Genomic DNA, 22,650 nt, shown 5'->3' with positions numbered 1-22,650 from the left:
TGTGGTATTTTGACAATGGTGCTACAAGCACATTACCTCACATTGTGATTTTTTACCTCTATTGAGTCTATCCCTCATGGGAATACGGTGACTTGTGCCAACAATGCCTCTTATCCTGTTCGAGGAGTTGAAAAGATTGTGTTTACTATTGCAAATGGCAGTTCTTTCACACTTGTTGATGCATTGTATGTACCTGAGATAAAAAAGAACCTTTTGTATGTATTTGCACTTGCTAGACTTGGCCTCGGAGTAAAATTTGTGGATGATAGTGTACAAGTCATGATCTCAATTTTGGTAATGAAATTGCTGCATTTGGCCTTTTGTGTCGTGGGCTGTATAAGTTCACTTTGTACGACAAGTGTGGACAAAAATTTTCAAATGCAGTTGCAGATTCAATGGCTGTTTCAGATGAAAAACTGTGGCATGCATGTTTTGGGCATCTAAATTTTGCTAGTTTGTTGCGTTTGCCAAAATCTGATATGGTTTCTTCTTTTCCACCTCTTGAAGCACCTATCAAACATGTTTGTGAAGGCTGTATTTTGGGTAAAATGCAGCATGCTAAGTTTCCAAAGGATGGGTTAGTTTGTGTACATGCAGATTGCAACTTGTGCATAGTGATGTTTGTGGGCCTATTTAAACTCCATCTTTGGGAAATTACTTGTACTTCGTGACTTTCATTGATGACTACTCTAGGCGGCATGCATGGGTATATCCATTGAAAGCTAAGTCCGAAGTGGTATGTGCTTCAAGCAGTTTCTTGCTATGGTGGCTGAAAATGTCTCGAAATGTACTATGGGAACCCTCCATTCCGATCAAGGGCGAGAGTATTATTCTCTTGAATTAATGCATTTCTGGCTAGTCGTGGGATAAAAAACCAATGTACACTGCTTATACGCCTTAGCAAAATGGTTTTGCTGAGAGGAAAAACATATCATTTACGAAAATGGCACAAGGTATGGTCAAGAGTCAAGCTTTACCACATTCGTTTTGGCTCGTTGTCATGTGTGCCACTTATGTACTCAACAGGTGCCCTACAAAAGCATTGCAGTCTATGACTCCATATGAAGCATGGCATGATAGAAAGCCATATATTGAGCACATACGTGTTTTTGGCTGTTTGGCTTATGGTTTAGTGCCACAAGGACAACGCAGAAAATTGGATGATAAGACTGCCAAATGTATTTTTGTTGGTTATAGTGCTGAAAGAAAAGGTTACAACTTGTACCATCCGCAAACAAAGCGTATTTTGGTCTCATTTGATGTTGTGTTTGTGGAAGATTCTGTTTAGCCTTTGCTGTCATGTACTGGAGATAGTAATGTAAGCTCACAGGACATTTATGACAATTTATCGCCTCTTTTCAGTGGTGGAAGTTCGAATGTGAACTCAAATGAGGCAAAGGTACAACCTATGGGGGTTTTTGGAAAAGTTAAAGATCAGCCTATTACTGATGTGGATGTACATGATGAGGAAAGGCCTGAAAATGAGTAGGCTAGAGGTATGCCAAAATGGCTGTGCACACTGTGCGTGATAGTAAATTGGATGCACCTTTTTCTAGTCGTACTCGTTCAGGTTCTTGCCATGCCTCTTATGCATCATACTTTTATGCTTTGGCTGTGTCTAGCTTATGTGATATAGAAAAACCTCTATCTTTTGATGAAGCACAAAATTCAAAAAACTGGATGGCTGCCATGCAATCAAAATATGATGCACTTATAGAAAATGACAGATGGACTTTATGTGATTTTTCTCCAGGAAAAAAGGCCATTAGTACTTACAAAGTGGGCTTAAAATTTGAAACACAAGCTAGATGGTGAGGTTGATCGCCATAAAGCTCGACTTGTTGCAAAAGGCTATGTGGAACAGAAAGACATAGATTATAAAGAAACTTTTGCTCCCACTTGTCATATGACTACTTTTTGTTTTCTATGTGGATTGGAAGCTCATTTTGGTTGGGATGTACATCAATCCGATATTTTTACTGTAGCTCATTTTGGTTGTGATGTACATCAATCCGATAATGTTACTGCTTTCTTGAATGGTCACATTTTGGAGGAAGTCTATGTAACGTAGCCTCGTGGTTTTGTCAAGAAAGGACAAGAGGACAAGTGTGCAGATGTAAGAAGGCTTTGTATGGGTTGAAGCAATCTCCTCGTGAGAAAGATAACACTCATGTGGTTAAACGAGGCTTTCATATAACAACCCAATAGAAAGCACATTGTATGTCAAGCATGAGAGCGATGTACTTCTCATTGTTGTTCTTTATGTGGATGATTTGCTGATCACTGGTCCCAATGAGGCATATACTGCTGAATTTAAGGCTGATTTGAATGCTACTTTCAAGATGAAAGATTTGGGGTTGTTGCATCATTACTTGGGCATACAGTTTAAGCAGTGTGATGGTGGTATTGCCTTGTGTCAAAAAAGTTACATAGAGACATTGCTATGTAAGTTTGGACTTGAGGATTGCAAACCTATTGCCACTCCCCATGGAAACAGGTTTGAAGTTGAGTCTACATGATGCTGGTGATCCTGCGGATGTCACTCTTTGCCAAACTGCTGCTGGATGCCTCATTTATGTATGCAACACGAGGCCAAATATTCAATGTGCACTCTCACAGGCCAGAATATTTATGCATATCCTAGGGTCTAAGCATTGGCAGACAATCAAGAGGATTTTTCACCTATTTTTCACCTTCCAAGGGGGGATCATTGCTCCCTGATTTACATGCTTTTTTGGACTCAGATTGGGTGGCTGTTATGACATGCGAGTGTCCACAAGTGGTCTTTGTTTCATGCTTGTCTTCTCATGTATTTCATGGTTGAGCAAGAAGCAACCTACTGTGGCCACTTCCAGTTGTAAGGCTGAATACAGGGCAGTCTTCACAGCTATGGTTGAGTGTGTATGGCTCAGACGCCTTATGGATGATTTGGGTGTTGGAAGAGACATTGCCAACATCATCTACACTGACAGTCAGAGCACATTGGCAATTGCGAGGAACCCAGTTTTTCATGCTCACACAAAGCACATTGAGGTGCATTACCACTATGTGAGGGAGAGGCTCTCAGCAAGAGAAATCAACTTGGATTATGTGCCAACACAGGACAACCTTGCAGATCTTTTCACAAAGGCATTTTCTCATGAGAAGTTTGAATCTTTCCGCAAAGCTTTGGGCTTGCTCCCCTTTGTGGACTGATCTTGTCTGACACTTGTTTTTACTCTTTGTGCCATCCCTCGTTCACCACATCACTCCCAGGGGGATTTGTTACCATATACATGTGGTAGTGATGTGTGTGAACACATTAGGACCGGTGGAGTATGTTTTCCCTCTTTAGGAGGTTTCTTTCACTCATGCATTGTATATAAGCCCATCACTCTAGGGTTGTCTATCTTTTCGTTGCACACTAAGTAACACACTCTCTGTTGTGTGCCTTGAGCTTCCTTTGTCTTCTCCAAGTTGTTTGCAGCCCTAATTCCAACACTGATGACCTGGGTGATAGTAGCTCCACATTTGATCCTAATTTGAGGCTTGTCTTAGGGCAACATATAAATTTAAGGAACTTCTTCTTTTTGCTTGATAAGGTTCTGCTTCCTATAATTTTTATAATGCATTCAAAAGCCATAAAAGCAGCCAATAATAGTGTTGTTGTAGATTGTTTCTCTGTGCTAAAAGAATTTCTTACAGCAATCATAACATGTCCTTTGTACATTTTGGTAAGTAAGGATACTAATGCACAAGGTCTTAGAGAATGAGAATACTGTTCAAACCTAGACTAACTCAACTTGAAAAAAACCTAAATGAGTGAATTATTATTGAGGCTCTCTCTGCTATGGGGGCATTCATAGGTGCTTCATGAGAAAAATAAATAAATAAATAATTTCTTGATGATAAGAAGCTCCCTTGTTTTGGGCTAGCTATTTCAAAAATAAAGACCACTCCCCTGTCTCACAATTATTGACAGCTGCAAGTCAAAAATTCTTGGTTAAATATTCATTGATTGAAAAAGACCATTGTTGTTTTATTGGTCTTTTTGCTTGAGTAAGGCTTGGTTCTTCTTTGCAACATTCATTCTTGTAATTTTGATATTTGACTATAGAGCTTCTTCCATACGAGTTTGATGCCCCATCCTTACCCTTATTCTCAAGATTTGCACCACAAAGATTTTCCTTGATTAAAGGAAGATTTTTCTTTGTCAACTTTCTAAGCAAGTATCCATTGCTTGTACAATCATCCACACACACACAATTTTATTGCATCTGAGATCTTACAGGAGTGAGAGACTTAATCATGCAATTGATAGCTTGGGGGCTGTTGTGTTTTGAGGGCTTTGGTAGATATGTATGCCAATTGTTGTGCTCTCTCTTTATTGCTCTCTTTTGTGGTCTTTACACTCCCATAGGACCCCCTTTTTTAGTGTCTTGAGGGCCCACCAGGTTGCCCGCCCGCCAGTCTACATAGTTATCCCAACGGGCCCCGATGGGCTAGAATGCTATACCGACAAGCAAATTCAACTGGCTTGCAAGGATCCCTTCAGGTCAAATTGTCATTTTTTGTGAATGTGAAGATTTGTGAATTGAGAATTTTGTTAATTAACATTGTAATCACAAAAAAACCCCATAATGACGTGAATATGAAATCCCTATAGATCACCACTATCCCAAGGATGATTTTGTTACTCGAGTATATTATGAAAGTGATTTAAATTTGGATTTGGATTTTGTTTTTGATGATTTAATGTCAACAATGTTTATGGAATTGGACATGGAATTGATGAAAATTAATGTTTGAATCATGACTGTGGGACCAATGATATCCTGATACATCTGGATACGATATATAAGCTTATTCTCATGGTAAGGGATATCAGAATATGCAATATGTGGATGATGACATGCATACGAAAATTCGTTTTTTAAGTTTATGAATTTTTTATTTTGTTCCATGATAATTTTTGACACATAGTTTTACTCATCATTTTTGAATTATGATTTGCAGATTTTTAACTTAGCACAATTGAGGACAGTTACTAAGTTAACTGAGGATAATTGCTTCCTAATGGAGTTCAATATGTAATGAAAATTGATAAATAGTTACTTATTGAAACTGATAGGTGGCAAAAGCATAAGTGAACCATGGACTATGCAAAAGGATAGCAAGATTATGGGTATTTTATTATTAAAGTTCTCTTTATGAGCTATGGCCACTTTATGTTCGGGCAAACAATTTGTAATCACTTTAAGCATTCAAGAAATCTATAAGTAAATATGTTGTCGTGTAGCTCCGCTTCCATGATGGGAAAAGGAGCAGAGAAATACAAGTTAAGCTTCTTTGGAGCCTACTCATTTATTGAGCAGTGATCAAGGCTTGTTAACAGGCCAAGTTTAATGATTAATGTATGCCAGATGCGGCTTTAAAGAGCCAACAGAGGCCTTAATGATGCTAAAAAGGAGTATGCTTGAAGTGAGAGCATATGAGAGATTATGATCTAGAACTGTAGAGCTTGAAGTGCTCTACTGGCCTGTCTTTACGGCTCGTCAATTGCAACAACGGTGAAGAAGTTATGGCAGTTTGAAATTTGAGTCAATTGCAGATCCGTACCGGATTGGGCAACTGCAGCTGAGGTGACAAAAATGAAGTGAATGCACGGACCTGAAGTGCTCACTTTGTAGCGAGCATCGATTTTTTTAGATCAGTAAATTGGAGTTTTGGTTGCCAAGATATTGGCCGTTAAAGATTTATCGGGGGCCGGTTCCATACCAATCTGGTTCGCTCGGTCGGTGTGCCATCTGGGAATTTTGAGTTGTAGCCAGGGTTTCAAATGTAGTAGAATAAGTGCTCAAGGTAGTAGTGCTTTGGTTGAGATGTATGCCAAATGTGATGCACTTCAAAGAGCACAATAAGTGCTTGAGTGGATCTTTTTAAAGGTCGTCTCTTGCTGTTTAAAATCTTGATATGGGCAACGAGACTCATGCGGAGACTGCTTGATAGGGGCTACTGGTGAAAGATGTGTTAGGAAATAACACGTAGATAAATAGATATTTGAGTAGTTTACTTAATGGAGAGAGATAGATTTCACACACAAGAGATTATAGAGTAGAGAGAGAGAGAGAGAGAGAGAGAGAGAGAGAGAGAGTACACACGATATACGTGGTTCACCCAATGTGGGCTACGTCCACGGGAAAGCAGCCACTCAATGGCTTTAGTACTTCAAAGCAAGAAGTAGTTTACAAAGGGATTATACCCTTAATAGAGCTCCCACCTTGCTTCACTCTCGTCACCTCACACTCAGCTTGTTGCATCAACTTCACACACTATGAAATGTGTGTAGAAATGGCCTCCTTTTATAGGCCAAAAGAGCTACCCTCTCTCATGAGAGGCAACCATCTGTAGCCGCCCTTGTGTAGATAAGTCCAAATTGGACCCTCCAATCCACCCATGTGTGGCGGCCCTTGAGAAGACAAGTCCGCTTTTAAATTTGGCCACTGGCCATTGACTTTTGACCACCGGCCACCGGCCAACCGGCCGGTCGTTTTCCGACACTTTCCGGCCACCGTCCGGCCACAATATTCCGGCAAAAATTTTGGCAGTGAAAATTTTGGTTTTCGGAGAGTGATTTTATTTTTCGGCGAGTTATTTTTCTTCACGCACGATGGCTTCCCCTCATAATGGGGGCCTTACAAATGTGCATTTTTACCACAGAAAATTACAAGGGGTAAATCAAGCTCCATACTTAACAATCTCCCACTTGGAGACTGATCTCCAAACCAAACCTGTGACTGCTTTCCATCCTGGCTTCTTATCCTTGAATGCCGATTGAAGATGAGCAAAAGCTCACCTTCTCCTTGTTAACCACCTTTGTAAACATGTCTACAGGATTTTCACTTGTATGCACCTTTCCTAGCTTTAGCTGTCCCTCTTCCAAAAGAGTGCGTATGAAGTGATATCTTACCTCAATGTGCTTTTTCCTTGAATGAAAGGCCGAGTTCTTTGCAAGATGGATAGCGCTTTGGCTATCACTGTACAAGACACAATTGTCTTGTTTGAATCCAAGCTCTTCTAAGAATCTGTGAAGCCACATAATTTCTTTGCTTGCCTCTGTCATTGCTACATACTCTGCTTCCGTGGTAGAAAGTGAGACCACTTTCTGTAGCTTTGAAGCCCAGCTTACTGTTGTGCCTCCAATCGTGAAGACATAGCCCACAGTGCTCCTTCGAGTATCTTTGTCACCTGCCATATCTGCATCAGCATACCCTTGAAGAAAAATATTAGCTCCTCCAATATACAAAGCATTTGTTGTTGTCACTTTTAGATACCTAAGTATCCACTTCACAGCTTGCCAATGCTCTTTACCTGGGTTGTCCATGAACCTACTCACAACTTCCAATGCATGTGCAATATCTGGCCTTGTCTAGACCATAGCATACATTAGAGAACCTACCGCTGCAGCATATGGAACTTTAGACATATAGGCTATCTCCTCTTGTGTCTTTGGACACATATCCTTCGTTAGTTTAAAGTGACCAGCCAAAGTTGTAGAAACTGGTTTTGCATTTTGCATTGCAAACCTTTCTAGTACCTTCTTGATGTAATCCTCTTGAGATAGATTTATTGTCTTCTTTGTCATGTCCCTTGATATTTTCATACCAAGTATCCTCTTTGCAGTACCTAAATATTTCATTGAAAAATATTTAGTCAGCTTCTCTTTTAGGTCTTTGATGTCCTGCATGTTAGCACTTGCAATCAACATGTCATCAACATACAAAATTAGGATGATGAATTTCCCATCTCCCAAATTCTTAGTGTAGATACAGTGATCCGAGTTGCATCTTGTGAATCCATGATGCAACATCCATCGATCAAACTTCAAGTACCATTGTCTTGAAGCTTGTTTTAAACCATACAAGCTCTTCTTTAATTTGCAAACCATTTTCTCCTTACCTTTTACTTCATACCCCTTTGGTTGAAGCATGTAGATTTCCTCCTCTAAGTCACCGTGAGGGAATGCTGTATTTATATCCATTTGCTCGAGATTTAGATCATGAGCAGCCACAAGGCTTAAAACAAGCCTAATTGAGTTCATTTTTACAACAAGAGAAAATATTTCCTTTAAGTCAATACCTTTCTTTTGAGAAAACCCTTTTACCACAAGCCTAGACTTGTACCTTTTCTTCCCACCTTCTTCTTCCTTCAGCTTGTATACCCATTTGTTTTGAAGTGCCCACTTACCTTTAGGAAACTCAACCAACTTCCATGTTTGGTTGCGATGTAGTGAGTTCATCTCCACTTGCATGCTCTTTGTCCATTCTTCTTTGGATTCATGTTGCATAGCTTCTTTGTATGTTTCCAGCTCTCCAGAATCTGAGATCAAGAGATGGTTGAAGGAAGGAACAAACCTTTTTGGAGGTCTACTTGCTCTTGTAAATCTTCGGGGAATAGGTTGAGGCTCCTCATTTGGTTGACGTTGTTGCACATTGTCATCGTTTGCAGTCCTTGAGTCTTGACCATCCTCAAGCTCCATGTACTCATCACCCATTTATTTTGTTTGTTTTCTTTCCAAGTAATCTTTGTACATATTTTGTTCGTTAAAAATTACATCCCTACTCCTTAAGATTTTACTGTTTTCATATACATGTGGTAGTGATGTGTGTGAACGCACTAGGACCGCCGGGGCATTTTTTCCCTCTTTAGGAGGTTTTTCCCCCCGTGCATTGTATATACGCCCATCACTCTATGGCTATCTATCTTTCCATTGCACACTAAGTAATACACTCTCTATTGTGTGCCTTGAGCTTCCTTCGTCTTCTGCAAGCTGTGTGCGTTTCTCTGCAACCCTAATTCCAACAATTGGTATCAGAGCAGGTTGCGTCCTCCCAGGCTTAGTCGCCAGCTGCTCCAGTACACGCCTCCTCACTTTCTCCGATTTCAGTGAGCTTTGGCGAGCGTTCGTAGATCGACAAATACTTCGGGAAAACTCGTAGAACTCAGTCTGCTCAGATTTTCGATTTGGGCTCATTTCGGCCTCCGTTTCCACTACAGGCAGTATTGCACAGACAATTTCGTCATTTTGTGCCAAATTTCTGTCAGTGCCGTTTTCTGCATAATAGGTGCCTTATAGTCTTCTATGGTTTGTGCTATATAGCACAGGTTGTTCCCGCTCCGTTTCTCCTATTTTCAAGCAGTTTTCACATCAAGTGCAGCATTTACCATGGCTGACAACAACAACACAGATGTGTTCAAGATGTTTGCTGCTGAGGATAGGTTGGATGGGGAAAACTACCCTATGTGGGCTTATATGATGCAACATGTTCTTGTGTCAAAGGGCGTCTGGAACATTGTGCAGGGCATTGATGTACGTCCTGGTTCTGAGGATGTAGGCGATGTTGAGGATGTTGCAGGTCTTGCTGCAAGGATTGCAGCTGTTAGAGTTGTTTTGCCTATGGCAGAACAAGCTAGTTGGGATGTTAAGGATGCGTAGGCTCATGCATTGATTGTGTTGTCTGTGAAGCACACCATTGTTCCTCACATCCGTTCTGCAAAATCTGCAAAACAGGCTTGGGATATTCTAGCAGGTCTTTATGCAAGCCACAATGAGGCTAAAATTTCTTTGCTGCGTAAAGAGCTGGAGTCGAACATTATGCATGAGGAAGATGATATGGACACTTTCCTTGCTAGTGTCAAGGATATCAATGAACAACTTATTTCTGCAGGAGGTGAAGTCATTTCAGATAGTTCCCTTGTGCAGACTGTTCTTGATGCCTTACCAGACTTTTGCTAGTACTTGGAGACTGATGACCCAAGGAAATCCTGAAGTTGTCAAGTTGGATGCATTATGCACATTGCTGTTGCAAGAGTCACTTTCTAGAAAAAACAGGACTAGGCAGCGTGCAGTTGAACAGGCTTTTATTGCTTCTCAAAGAAAGGGTGGTAACAGCAATGTAGCCACTTCTTATGGTTCTCCTGCGAGTGGCAAAAATTCTGTTCCTAATGCTTTTGCTGGCAGCAATTCCTCTGAAAATTCTGGTGATAAGGGCAAAAAGAAGATGCGTTGCCATTATTGCAAGGCTAATGATCACTTGATCAACTCGTGTCCTAAGTTGAAGGCCAAAGAGGCTAAGAAGAAAGAGGGTGGTTCCACTGCAAATGCTGGTTCCACTACAAATGTAGCCATTGTTGAGTCTTCTGTGAAAGGAGACTGTGATGCTGATGTTGATGCAGAATGGGCTTTTAGCGCAGAGTGCACTTACAATCCTGCTGTCCATGATGCATGCTTATCAGTTCTTGTAGATTCACATGTGTGGTATTTCGACAGTGGTGCTACAAAGCACATTACCTCACATCGTGAATTGTTTACCTCTCTCGAGTCTGTCCCTCATGGGAATTCTGTCACTTGTGCCAACAATGCCTCTTATCCAGTTTAGGGAGTTGGAAAGATTGTGCTTACTGCTGCAAATGGCAGTTCTTTCACACTTGTTGATGCACTTTATGTACCTGGGATCAAGAAGAATCTTTTATCTGTATCCGCACTTGCTAGACTTGGACTTGTAGTCAAATTTGTGGATGACAGATGTACAGTTCATGATCTCAGTTTTGGTGATGAAATTGTTGCATCTGGCCTTTTGTGCCGTGGGCTGTATAAGCTCACTTTGTATGACAAGTGTGGAAATTTTTTTGCAAATGCTATTGCAGATTCAAGGGCTATTTCAGATGCAAAACTTTGGCATGCACGTTTTGGTCATCTGAATTTTGCTAGTTTGCTGCGTTTGCAGAAATCTGATATGGTTGCTTCTTTGCCGCCTCTTGAAGCACCTGTCAAACATCTTTGTGAAGGCTGTATTTTGGGTAAGATGAAGCCTTCTAAGTTTCCAAAGGATAGTTCAGTCCGGGCCACATGCAGGTTGCAGCTTGTGCATAGTGATGTTTGTGGGCCCATGCAAACTTCGTCCTTGGGCAATTACCTGTACTTCGTGACTTTCATTGATGATTACTCCATGCATGCATGGGTATTTCCGCTTAAAGCGAAGTCCGAAGTTTTTATGTGCTTCAAACAATTTCTGGCTATGGTTGAAAATGTCTCAAAATGTACTATGGGCACCCTCCGTTCCGATCGAGGGGGGGAGTATATGTCTCATGAATTTAATGCATTTCTGGCTAGTCGTGGATAAAACACCAATGTACAGTGCCTTATACACCTCACCAAAATGGTGTTACTGAGAGGAAAAACAGGTCACTGGCGAAAATGGCACAATGTATGGTCAAAAGTCAAGCTTTGCCGCATTATTTTTGGCTTGAGGCCATCATGTGTGCCACTTATGTACTTAATAGGTGTCCTACGAAAGCTTTGCAGTCTACTACTCCATATGAAGCATGGCATGATAGAAAGACTTCTATTGAGCACATGCGTGTTTTTGGCTGTTTGGCATATGCTTTGGTGCCACAAGTGCAACGCAGAAAGTTGGATGATAAGGCTGTCAAATGTATCTTTGTTGGTTATAGTGCTGAAAGAAAAGGTTACAGGTTGTATCATCTGCAAACAAAACGTATTCTGGTTTCACAGGATGTAGTGTTGTGGAAGATTCTATTCAGCCCTTGCTGTCATGTACTAGAGATAGTAATGTAAGCTCACATGACATTTATGACACTTTGTTGCCTCTTTTCAGTGGTGGAAATACGAATGTAAGTTCCAATGAGGCAAATGTACAGCCTATGGGGGTTTCTGAAAATGTTTTAGATCAGCCTATTACTGATGCAGATGTACATGATGTACTTGATGAGGAAAGGGCTGAAAATGAGCAGGCTAGAAGTATGCCGAAATGGCTGGTTCACACTTTGCGTGACAGTAAATTGGATGCACCTTTGTCTAGTCGTACTCGTTCAGGCTCTCGCCATGCATCTTATGCATCAGATTGTTATGCTTTGGCTGCGTCTAGCTAACATGATGTTGAGGAGCCTCTGTCTTTTGATGAAGCACAGAATTCAGAAAATTGGATGGCTGCCATGCAATCAGAATATGATGCACTTAAAGAAAATGACACATGGACTTTATGTGAATTGACTCCTAGAAAACAGTTCATTGGTATGAAGTGGGTTTACAAGTTGAAACGCAAGCCGGATGGTGAGATTGATCGCCATAAGGCTCGACTTGTTGCAAAGGGTTATGCACAGCAAAAAGGCATAGATTATGAAGAGACTTTTGCTCCCACTTGTCGTATGACTACTGTACGTTTTCTATGTCATAAAATCTAATATCTAATATCGAACCAACCCAAATGATTTTCTCATATTAAATTGATCACTTAATGTGGGAGAATAAACGGGAACAAGTGTTAAGATATAGACATGTGCTTATAGATCTATCTCAACACGGGGCCAATGGTAAAGGGGCCCAAATGAGAGATGGTCTATCAAAGAACAAGGCTAACAAATTGAGCATAAGACCTTAGGGTTAGCTTCATTGAAGACCTCCAATAATGTGTGTAAAAGGCCTTTGACCTTAGGTAAGCTAGGGCTGAGCTTGAGGCGTGGGAACCCGACCCAACTCGAGGTGCTTGTCATGCTTGATGACTAAGGTGCTTGATGGTTGAGGTGCTTGAGATTCTTGAGGTTTTTAATTATTGAGATGCTTGAGGTGCTTGACATGCTAGGGTTGCACTTGAGGTAACAAGCCAGCCCAAGCTTAAAGTGCTTATGAGCCAAGCTTGTGGTGAAAACTGGGCCTATGCATGAGGGGCTTAAGGTGTTGAAAAGTCAAAGATTCAATCCCTACAAGGAGGGGGAGAGCCCTACATGAGGGGGGATGAGAGAGAACACCCACACACTCACACAAGGCATGCATGGTACAAAGAAAGCAAAAGGGACACTTGTCAAGTTCCTCCTCATGTTGCCGTCATGGTGTGCTTGAAGCCTAATGGGTTGCCACCCAAGGGGTCCAATAATAATTTAGGAGATTTAATTAAATGATTTAACATTTATCTAGTCCTCTCTCTCAAAGGGGAAAGGGGGACACTTGTCTCAAGGCTACCCTTGCTGCTTGTAATGCCTCCTGCTTGTGATTGGCTAGGCCTGGAGGGGTCCAATGAGCTTCAAGCATGAGCTACAAGGGCGGGTCGACCCAAGCAAGCTAGGGGGTTGCTTAGGGGGTATACTCACCCACACACACTCACAAACACTCTCATTGTGTGCTATGCAAAGTGCAAGAGCTCCCTCTCCTTCTCCAAGCAAGTAGAGGTTCAGAGCCTACACCAACACTCTTGGATATGGAGTGCAAATCCAACCAAGATCCATGCTTCAATGCTTAAGCTTTCCATCTCCTTCTTCTTCATTACTATGATATTATGTATGCTAGCAACAAGAGTTATGATAAGTGAGGAACTAATTCTTTCTCCTACGAAATGTTTCTTCTTCCTCTTCCCTACCCTCATTCCCTGCTAGCTTTCTCCACCTTTGAAGGTGTTTGAGGTCTTGGGACTAAGGCTTGGGATAGTTGAAGCTTTTCTTCAAGTTTATGTTATGTTTGTGATGCATGAAGCTTTCCATCTTCATTGCATCACCTAGGTCACAAGGAACACAAAGATTGTATTGTAACAAGTCTCTCTTAATGGGAGAAATCATAATACAAATGCCTATTGGAGGGGGGACCGGCTCCACATAAATCCGGTCCTCAATTGTTTTCATGTTCTCTAAATTCTCTCTCTTGCAAAATTATTGTTCATACCAAGTTAGCTAATTGCTATGATTATGTTGCTATCTTCAATTATGTTCACCCTCTATGCTCACAAAGTCATTTCTCAAAAGTACTCTCATTAATTTCCGCTACTCTCAAATTAAATAGGCTAATTCCATTACATTGGTATCAGAGCATTTGGTTTCTCTTTTCTTGCTTAAGAAGAGAGGTCCTTAAGTAGCCTATAAATGGTTGATGTTGTTAATTATATTAGGATAAGTGGAACTGGGATCTATTATCGGTTTTGTTGAGCCCACTATGTGGGGGATGGTGCACACCTCGGGAGCTTTGGACTTAATAATGGAGTATTTTTAGACTTTCCTACGGCTTTACCATTATTGAGCCATAAGAAGTCCGAAAGGAGCTAGCCCTCGGCAACTCTGCTATGTTAGACCTACTCCTCTACTCTCTATAATTAACCACTTCGAGCCGTGGGTGTAGATACTTAAGAGCCGATTTTCAAAGGCTAAGAGGAGTGGCAACTAAGGTTTTGAATTGCCAAAGCATACACTAAGTACATACATAAATTTTGTTAACATGGATGACAATAATCAAGAGAGTAGAATGAACATTGATAGATTTGATTTTGCACATGAAGGTGCTAATGATGATGCTCCCATGTTTGTGAATTATCTCGTCACTAGGTTGCAGCAAGCTATGGGCAACCCTGCTTTGCAAGCCGAAGTTAATCAACAACTTCATGCTTATGGAATTTCCCTTCTTCTCCAAGAGGAGAGAGAGCTTAGGAGGCCTCTTGAAGAGACCCCGCTCCACGAAGACGGCAGTCTAGACGATCGCCCACTCCTCCCAAGAGGAAAATATCAACACATAGTCCTTCTCCTCATCACTCTGAAAGGCAAGAGAGGAAACAAAGGAAGAAAAGGGCTAGGAAGAGGTCACCCTCTTCTCCTTCTTCTTCACCTTCCTCCTCTTCCGACGAAAGTTATGGCTATTCTTCTAGAGAATACAAGAGGGGAGGACATCGCAAATCATTTCTTGCATGGCGAAGGTCACAAAAGCTAAAGAAGTTCAAGGAGGGAGGAAAGAGTATCTCTTTTCTCACCTATGATGGCACCTTTGGTGCTACCGATAAAGTGTTGGCCTTCATTCAGCAATTTGATGCGGCCTTTGGAGACGAAGGTCACAAAAGCTAAAGAAGTTCAAGGAGGGAGGAAAGAGTATCTCTTTTCTCACCTATGATGGCACCTTTGGTGCTACCGATAAAGTGTTGGCCTTCATTCAGCAATTTGATGCGGCCTTTGGAGACGAGGGCTTCACAGAGTCCTCCAAGCTACGCCATGTAGCTATGCACTTCCAAAAATCAGCTCGTCAAAGGTGGGCTAGCCTTCGTGGAAATGGTGAAGCCCCAAAGACATGGAAAACTCTACGAGTTTCCATCATGAAGCAATTCCTTGCAAGCGATGCAAAAGACAAAGTGATTACTGAATGGCGTAGCTTGAAGCTTCTCTGTCATGAGTCTATCCACAAGTACGTAGAAAAGTTTTGGGATTTACATCTCAAGGCTACCGTCTTTCAAAAGATAGACTTTGCCGAGCAAAGGCAGCAATTCTGTGCGGGATTACCCGAAGAGATGGCCGAATACATCAACTCTCAACGGCCTGGTACTATTAACGAAGTAATCCATCACACCATGGTTGATTCACGCATCAATTTCCATCAAGGGGCTAGACGTAATGTCAAGCCCATGGAAAACAAAGACAAAAATAATGCAAAGGGGAAAACCAATGTTCAAAATACTTCCCAAGTCACTTCCAACAACAACAACAATCGGTCCAAGGAGAAGGGAGTTTACAAAGGTAAAAACAAACTCTCTCCTGAAGAGCTTGAAGCTTTTCGCAAGGACCATAAGTGTTTCAAGTGTGGGGAGCAAGGACATGGCTATCGTTCTTGCCCCAAGAAGAATACTCGCAATGAGACTCCTAGGGCTTCCACCATTGAAGCTCCAAAAGAGGATGCTCATTGCAAAGGATCATCACTTTCCTATGCTTGAGGAAAGGTAAGAGAGCATGATGCCTTCATCTTGTTTGACCCTGGCTCTACTCTCAACTTCATATCAACGGAGTTGGCCACCAAGTTGGGCATTCAAGATTTTGAGATGGGAGATATAGTAGTGGCTGATGCAGCTTTCAAGGGACAACAAGCCTCCGTTACTCCCTTGATTGGGACGTTGAGGCTTCATGTCCAAAGCTATGTCGACAAAGAAGATTTCTTCATCTCTCCTCTCCAACACGAGGATGTTATCCTAGGGGCACCATGGTTTGATCGCATGGCTGCCAACATGAAGTTCCCTGAAAGGAGAATCTACTTCACCTACAGGGGAAAGAACATGTATATAGATGCTAGTGAGCGTGGTCGCACTATTCCACTTGTAAATCCTCTTGCTTTTGATAAGTCAATGAAGAGCTCAGTTTCTGCGTACATGATTTTTGTCAAAGAGTCTCTAAAAGATACTAATGTTTCATCAAATGTAAATGGTAGGAATCAAGAAGAGTTAGACTTGTCTAATTTTTGTCAAAGAGTCTCTAAAAGATACTAATGTTTCATCAAATGTAAATGGTAGGAATCAAGAAGAGTCTCTAAAAGATACTAATGTTTCATCAAATGTAAATGGTAGGAATCAAGAAGAGTTAGACTTGTCTAATTTTCTAAATGGATTCCAAGATGTGTTCATCAATGATATCCCTATGGACTTACCTCCAAAACTAGGGGATGATGACCATCTCCTTCTTGGAATCTCACCACCTAACAAGCCTCCTTATCGAGTCTCACAAGCTCAACAAGAGGAGATCATGAGGCAAGTACAAGAGCTGGTAGACAAAGGGATGGTGAGGCCTAGTTCCTCTCCCTTTTGTTCTCCAGTCCTTCTAGTGCAAAAGAACGATGGTACATACCGTATGTGTGTGGACTATCGAGCACTAAACCATATCACTATCAAAAACAGGTTTCCCGTACCTCGAGTAGAAGATCTGTTTGACAAGCTACAAGGCTCTACCTACTTTAGTAGAATTGACCTTAAGAGTGGCTATCATCAAATAAGGATAGTGAATGAAGATATATTAAAGACCGCGTTTTGCACAACGTTTGGTCTTTATGAATATCTAGTCATGCCTTTTGGCTTGACTAATTCACCAGCTACGTTCAATCATTTGATGGAGAAAATTTTTAGACCATACCGCAAATTCACTGGAGTGTTCTTTGATGATATCATCATCTAATCCAAGTCTTTGGAGGAACATAAGCAACATCTCCAAGTGATTTTTCAAGCATTGAGGGAGAACAAGCTTTTTCTCAACCAAAAGAAAAGCTAATAGACGCTTCATAGCAAAATTCTCTCAAGTAGCAGGACCACTACACGACTTAACTAAGAAGAACGTTAAGTTTGTATGGACTGCTAAGGAGCAAAATGCTTTTGAAAAGCTCAAATAGAAGCTTACTTTCCAACCAGTCCTTGTGCTTCCGGATCTCTCAAAGCCATTTGAGGTCCAATGTGATGCTTGTGGTGATTGCCTTGGAGCAGTTTTGCTTCAAGAAGGGCATACCATAGCATATGAGAGCCGAAGGCTCAATATTGATGAACGAGTCTTGGGAATTGATGAGAAAGAGCTTTTAGTTTTTCTACATGCCCTAGACACATGGAAGCACTACCTATTGGGGACTCCATTTATCCTACGAACCGACCACCAAAGTCTCAAGTATTTCATGACGCAAACCAAGCTTTCCAACAAACAAATGAGGTGGGAAAATTTTCTTTCGCAATTTAATTTCCATATTGCTCACATAGCTGGTAAGCACAATCAAGTGGCCGATGCACTTTCACGACGACCCAAAGTTAATGCGGTGTCTATAGCTACTCACAATGATCTATCCTCTATGATAGATAGTATGCTACTGACCCTGACTTTAGAGACATAATGTCAACCCTTGCTTTGGGGAAGAAAGAGGAACCATTCACCTTGCAGGATGGTTATCTTCTCCACAACATTAGGCTATGTGTTACCCATTCCCTTCGTGAGAAAGTTATGTATGAATCCCATGCTCCTCCATATGCGGGGCATAGAGGTATTCAACCTACTCTCCAAGGAGTAGAGACGTACTTCTATTGGCCTATCATGAAAGTGGACATACAAGAGTATGTTTCAAAATGTGTAGTATGCCAAAAGACCAAGTATGATAGAGGGAAGCAGCCTGGATTACTCCAGCCATTGCCTATTCCAAATTCACCATGGGAGAGTATATCCATGGATTTCATCTTTGGATTACCCAAGTCTATCCATGGGAATACAGGAATATGGACAATAGTTGACAGGTTTAGCAAGCAAGCACATTTTATTCCTGTCAAAAAGACTATTAAGGCACATCAAATGGCAACTCTCTTCATATCTCAGATTTTCAAGCACCATGGATTACCCACATCCATCGTGTCAGATAGAGATCCTAGAATGACCAATAATTTTTGGAAAGGTCTCTTTGAAAATCTAGGAACAAGATTGAATTTCTCTTCGGCCTATCACCCACAAACGGATGGCCAAAGTGAGATAGCCAATCTTACGATATTCGATCTACTCAAGACTTATGTTACCGAAGTAGATCAACGCTCACAATGGGAAAAGTACTTACCTCTTGTAGAGTATGCCTACAATAATACTGTACATACTTCTACGGGAAAAGCACCTTTTGAGATCATTGAGGGAAGACCTAAAAGTCCCTTTCCACTCAAAGTACATGGGAAGATCTTCGCCGCCGATGAGTATAGCCGTGACCTACAAGAATCTTTTCAAAAGATTAAGGAGGCTATATCCATCTCTCAACAAAGGCAAAAAGTTGCTGCTGATAAGCACAGAAGAGCCTTAATATTCAAAGAAAATGATTGGGTCTTACTCAAGTTTCCTAAGGCTCGATTAAGGCAAACGACGGGCAAAAATCCTACGGGCCATCAAAAGTATCATGCTAAACTAGCAAAAAGATACTATGGTCCTTTCCAAATCTTGAAGCCCATCAATGAGACGGCTTATCAACTCAAGTTTCCCAACCATTGGATCATACACAATGCCTTTAATGTAAGCCTACTTAAGCCCTACAAAGGAGGGCCACCAACTGAACCAATTATTGAAGACCCTCCCGAAGTTGAAGACCAAGAAGAGGTGCTACAACCTGAAGCTGTCCTTTGGCATGAAGACAAGGTACTACGACATGGTAAGATTATCCAACGATATCTTATTAAATTCAAAAATTATCCTTTTGAAGATGCTAGATGGATGCAAGGAATACAACTTAAGGATAGTATGAACCTTGTCAATTACAATGCTAGATTAGAGTAAGCAAATGTACAAATTTCTTTTAAATGACTCAGGTTTTTGTCTTATAAGACTAGTCCTCTTTTTAATTGTGCACAAATTTAACTAGTATGCATGCTTAGAATCATGTTTGTGATGACGACGTCTCTCAAATACCAAGTAGAATTTGTCACTCTACTTTGGGAGAATGAAATGGACTAAAGAGCAGACATGCTTGCGGCAGCTATGTCTCCCAAGCACCAAATGGATTAGTCATCCATCTTGGAAAGATGTCGTAGGGTAAAAAGAGATCCTCTACCCGCTAAGTAAAGTTGACTAATGACTAAGGCTTTATCTCTTCTACCTCATAGTCGAGGACAACTATGATTTCAAGAGAGAGGTAATGTCATAAAATCTAACATCTAATATCTAACCAACCCAAATGATTTTCTCATATTAAATTGATCACTCAATGTGGGAGAATAAACGGGAACAAGTGTGAAGATATAGACATGTGCTTATAGATCTATCTCAACACGGGGCCAATGGTAAAGGGGCCCAAATAAGAGATGGTCTATCAAAGAACAAGGCTAACAAATGGAGCATAAGACCTTAGGGTTAGCTTCATTGAAGACCTCCAATAATGTGTGTAAAAGGCCTTTGACCTTAGGTATAAGCTAGGGCTGAGGAGCTTGAGGCGCGTGAACCTGACCCAACTCGAGGTGCTTGTCATGCTTGATGACTAAGGTGCTTGAGGTGCTTGAGATTCTTGAGGTTTTTAATTATTGAGATGCTTGAGGTGCTTGACATGCTAGGGTTGCACTTGAGGTAACAAGCCAGCCCAAGCTTAAAGTGCTTATGAGCCAAGCTTGTGGTGAAAACTGGGCCTATGCATGAGGGGCTTAAGGTGCCAAAAAGTCAAAGATTCAATCCCTACAAGGAGGGGGAGAGCCCTACATGAGGGGGGATGAGAGAGAACACCCACACACTCACACAAGGCATGCATGGTACAAAGAAAGCAAAAGGGACACTTGTCAAGTTCCTCCTCATGTTGCCCTCATGGTGTGCTTGAAGCCTAATGGGTTGCCACCCAAGGGGTCCAATAATAATTTAGGAGATTTAATTAAATGATTTAACATTTATCTAGTCCTCTCTCTCAAAGGGGAAAGGGGGACACTTGTCTCAAGGCTACCCTTGCTGCTTGTAATGCCTCCTGCTTGTGATTGGCTAGGCCTGGAGGGGTCCAATGAGCTTCAAGCATGAGCTACAAGGGCGGGTCGACCCAAGCAAGCTAGGGGGTTGCTTAGGGGGTATACTCACCCACACACACTCACAAACACTCTCATTGTGTGCTATGCAAAGTGCAAGAGCTCCCTCTCCTTCTCCAAGCAAGTAGAGGTTCAGAGCCTACACCAACACTCTTGGATTATATGGAGTGCAAATCCAACCAAGATCCATGCTTCAATGCTTAAGCTTGCCATATCCTTCTTCTTCATTACTATGCTATTATGTATGCTAGCAACAAGAGTTATGATAAGTGAGGAACTAATTCTTTCTCCTACGAAATGTTTCTTCTTCCTCTTCCCTACCTTCATTCCCTGTTAGCTCTCTCCACCTTCGAAGGTGTTTGAGGTCTTGGGATAGTTGAAGCTTTTCTTCAAGTTTATGTTATGTTTGTGATGCATGAAGCTTTCCATCTTCATTGCATCACCTAGGTCACAAGGAACACAAAGATTGTATTGTAACAAGTCTCTCTTAATGGGAGAAATCATAATAAAAATGCCTATTGGAGGGGGGACCGGCTCCACATAAATCCGGTCCTCAACCGTTGTCATGTTCTCTAAATTCTCTCTCTTGCAAAAGTATTGTTCATGCCAAGTTAGCTAATTGCTATGATTATGTTGCTATCTTCAATTATGTTCACCCGCTATGCTCACAAAGTCATTTCTCAAAAGTACTCTCATTAATTTCCGCTACTCTCAAATTAAATAGGCCAATTCCATTACATTCTATGTGCATTGGCAGCTCATTTTGGTTGGGATATACATCAATCAGACATTGTTACGGCTTTCTTGAATGGTGACATATTTGAGGAAGTTTATGTAACGCAGCCTCGCGGTTTTGTCATAAAAGGACAAGAGGACAAAGTGTGCAGATGTAAGAAGGCTTTGTATGGGTTGAAGCAATCTCCTCGTGTTTGGTATGAGAAAGCTGACACTCATTTGGTTAAACGAGGCTTTCGTAACAGTCCAACAGAAAGCACATTGTATGTAAAGCGTGAGGGTGATGTACTTCTCATTGTGGTTCTTTATGTTGATGATTTGCTGATCATTGGACCAAATGAGAGACATATTGCTGAATTTAAGGCTGATTTGAATGCTACTTTCAAGATGAAAGATTTGGGGCTGTTGCATCATTACTTGGGTATACAGTTTAAGCAGTGTGATGGTGGTATTCCCTTGTGTCAGAAAAGTTACATAGAGACATTGCTATGTAAGTTTGGACTTGAGGATTGCAAACCTATTGCCACTCCCATGGAAACAGGTTTGAAGTTGAGTCTACATGATGCTGGCGATCCTGCTGATGTCACTCTTTACCAAACTGCTGTTGGCTGCCTCATTTATGTATGCAGCACGAGGCCAAATATTCAGTTTGCATTCTTAGAGGTCAGCTGATTTATGCATAGCCTAGGGTCTAAGCATTGGCAGGCTGTCAAGAGGATTTTCCGCTACCTTAGTGGCACTTTACATCTTGGCTTGTTTTATCCCAAGGGGGGATCATTGCCGCCATACTTACATGCTTTTTCGGACTCCGATTGGGTTGGTTGTTTTGACACGAGAGTGTCCACAAGTGGTTTTTGTTTCATGCTTGGCAGTTCATGTATATCATGGTTGAGCAAGAAGCAACCTACTGTGGCCACTTCGAGTTGTGAGGCTGAGTACAGGGCAGTATTCACAGCTACGGTTGAGTGTGTATGGCTCAGACGCCTTATGGCTGATTTGGGTGTTGGACAGGACACTGCCAACACTATCTACACTGACAGTCAGAGCGCATTGGCAATTTCGAGGAACCCAGTTTTTCATGCTCGCACAAAGCACATTGAGGTGCATTACCACTATGTCAGGGAAAGGCTCTCAGCAGGAGGGATCAGCTTGGCTTATGTGCCAACACAGGACAACCTTGCAGATCTTTTCACAAATGCATTGTCTCGTGAGAAGCTTGAAGCTTTCCGCAAAGCTTTGGGCTTACTCCCCTTTGTGGACTGGTCATGTCCTCAGAGCATGGCACTTCCCTTTACTCATGTGCCAGCTCTCGTTCACCGCATCACTCCAGGGGGCTTTGTTACCATATACATGTGGTAGTGATGTGTGTGAACACACTAGGACCGCCGGGGCATTTTTTCCCTCTTTTGGAGGTTTTTCCCCCCGTGCATTGTATATACTCCCATCACTCTAGGGCTATCTATCTTTCCATTGCACACTAAGTAATACACTCTCTATTGTGTGCCTTGAGCTTCCTTCATCTTCTCCAAGCTGTGTGCGTTTCTCTGCAACCCTAATTCCAACATTTACCATCTTCAGGATTCCATAGGCGATACCCAAAGTCACTTCTCCATAGCCAATGAAGAAACACTTT

Source organism: Adiantum capillus-veneris, chromosome 27 (assembly GCF_014529385.1).
Source record: "Adiantum capillus-veneris isolate H3 chromosome 27, ASM1452938v2, whole genome shotgun sequence".
Classification (NCBI taxonomy): Eukaryota; Viridiplantae; Streptophyta; class Polypodiopsida; order Polypodiales; family Pteridaceae; genus Adiantum; species Adiantum capillus-veneris.
The sequence above is the reverse complement of the archived record's forward strand: the minus strand, read 5'-3'. Positions refer to the sequence as shown.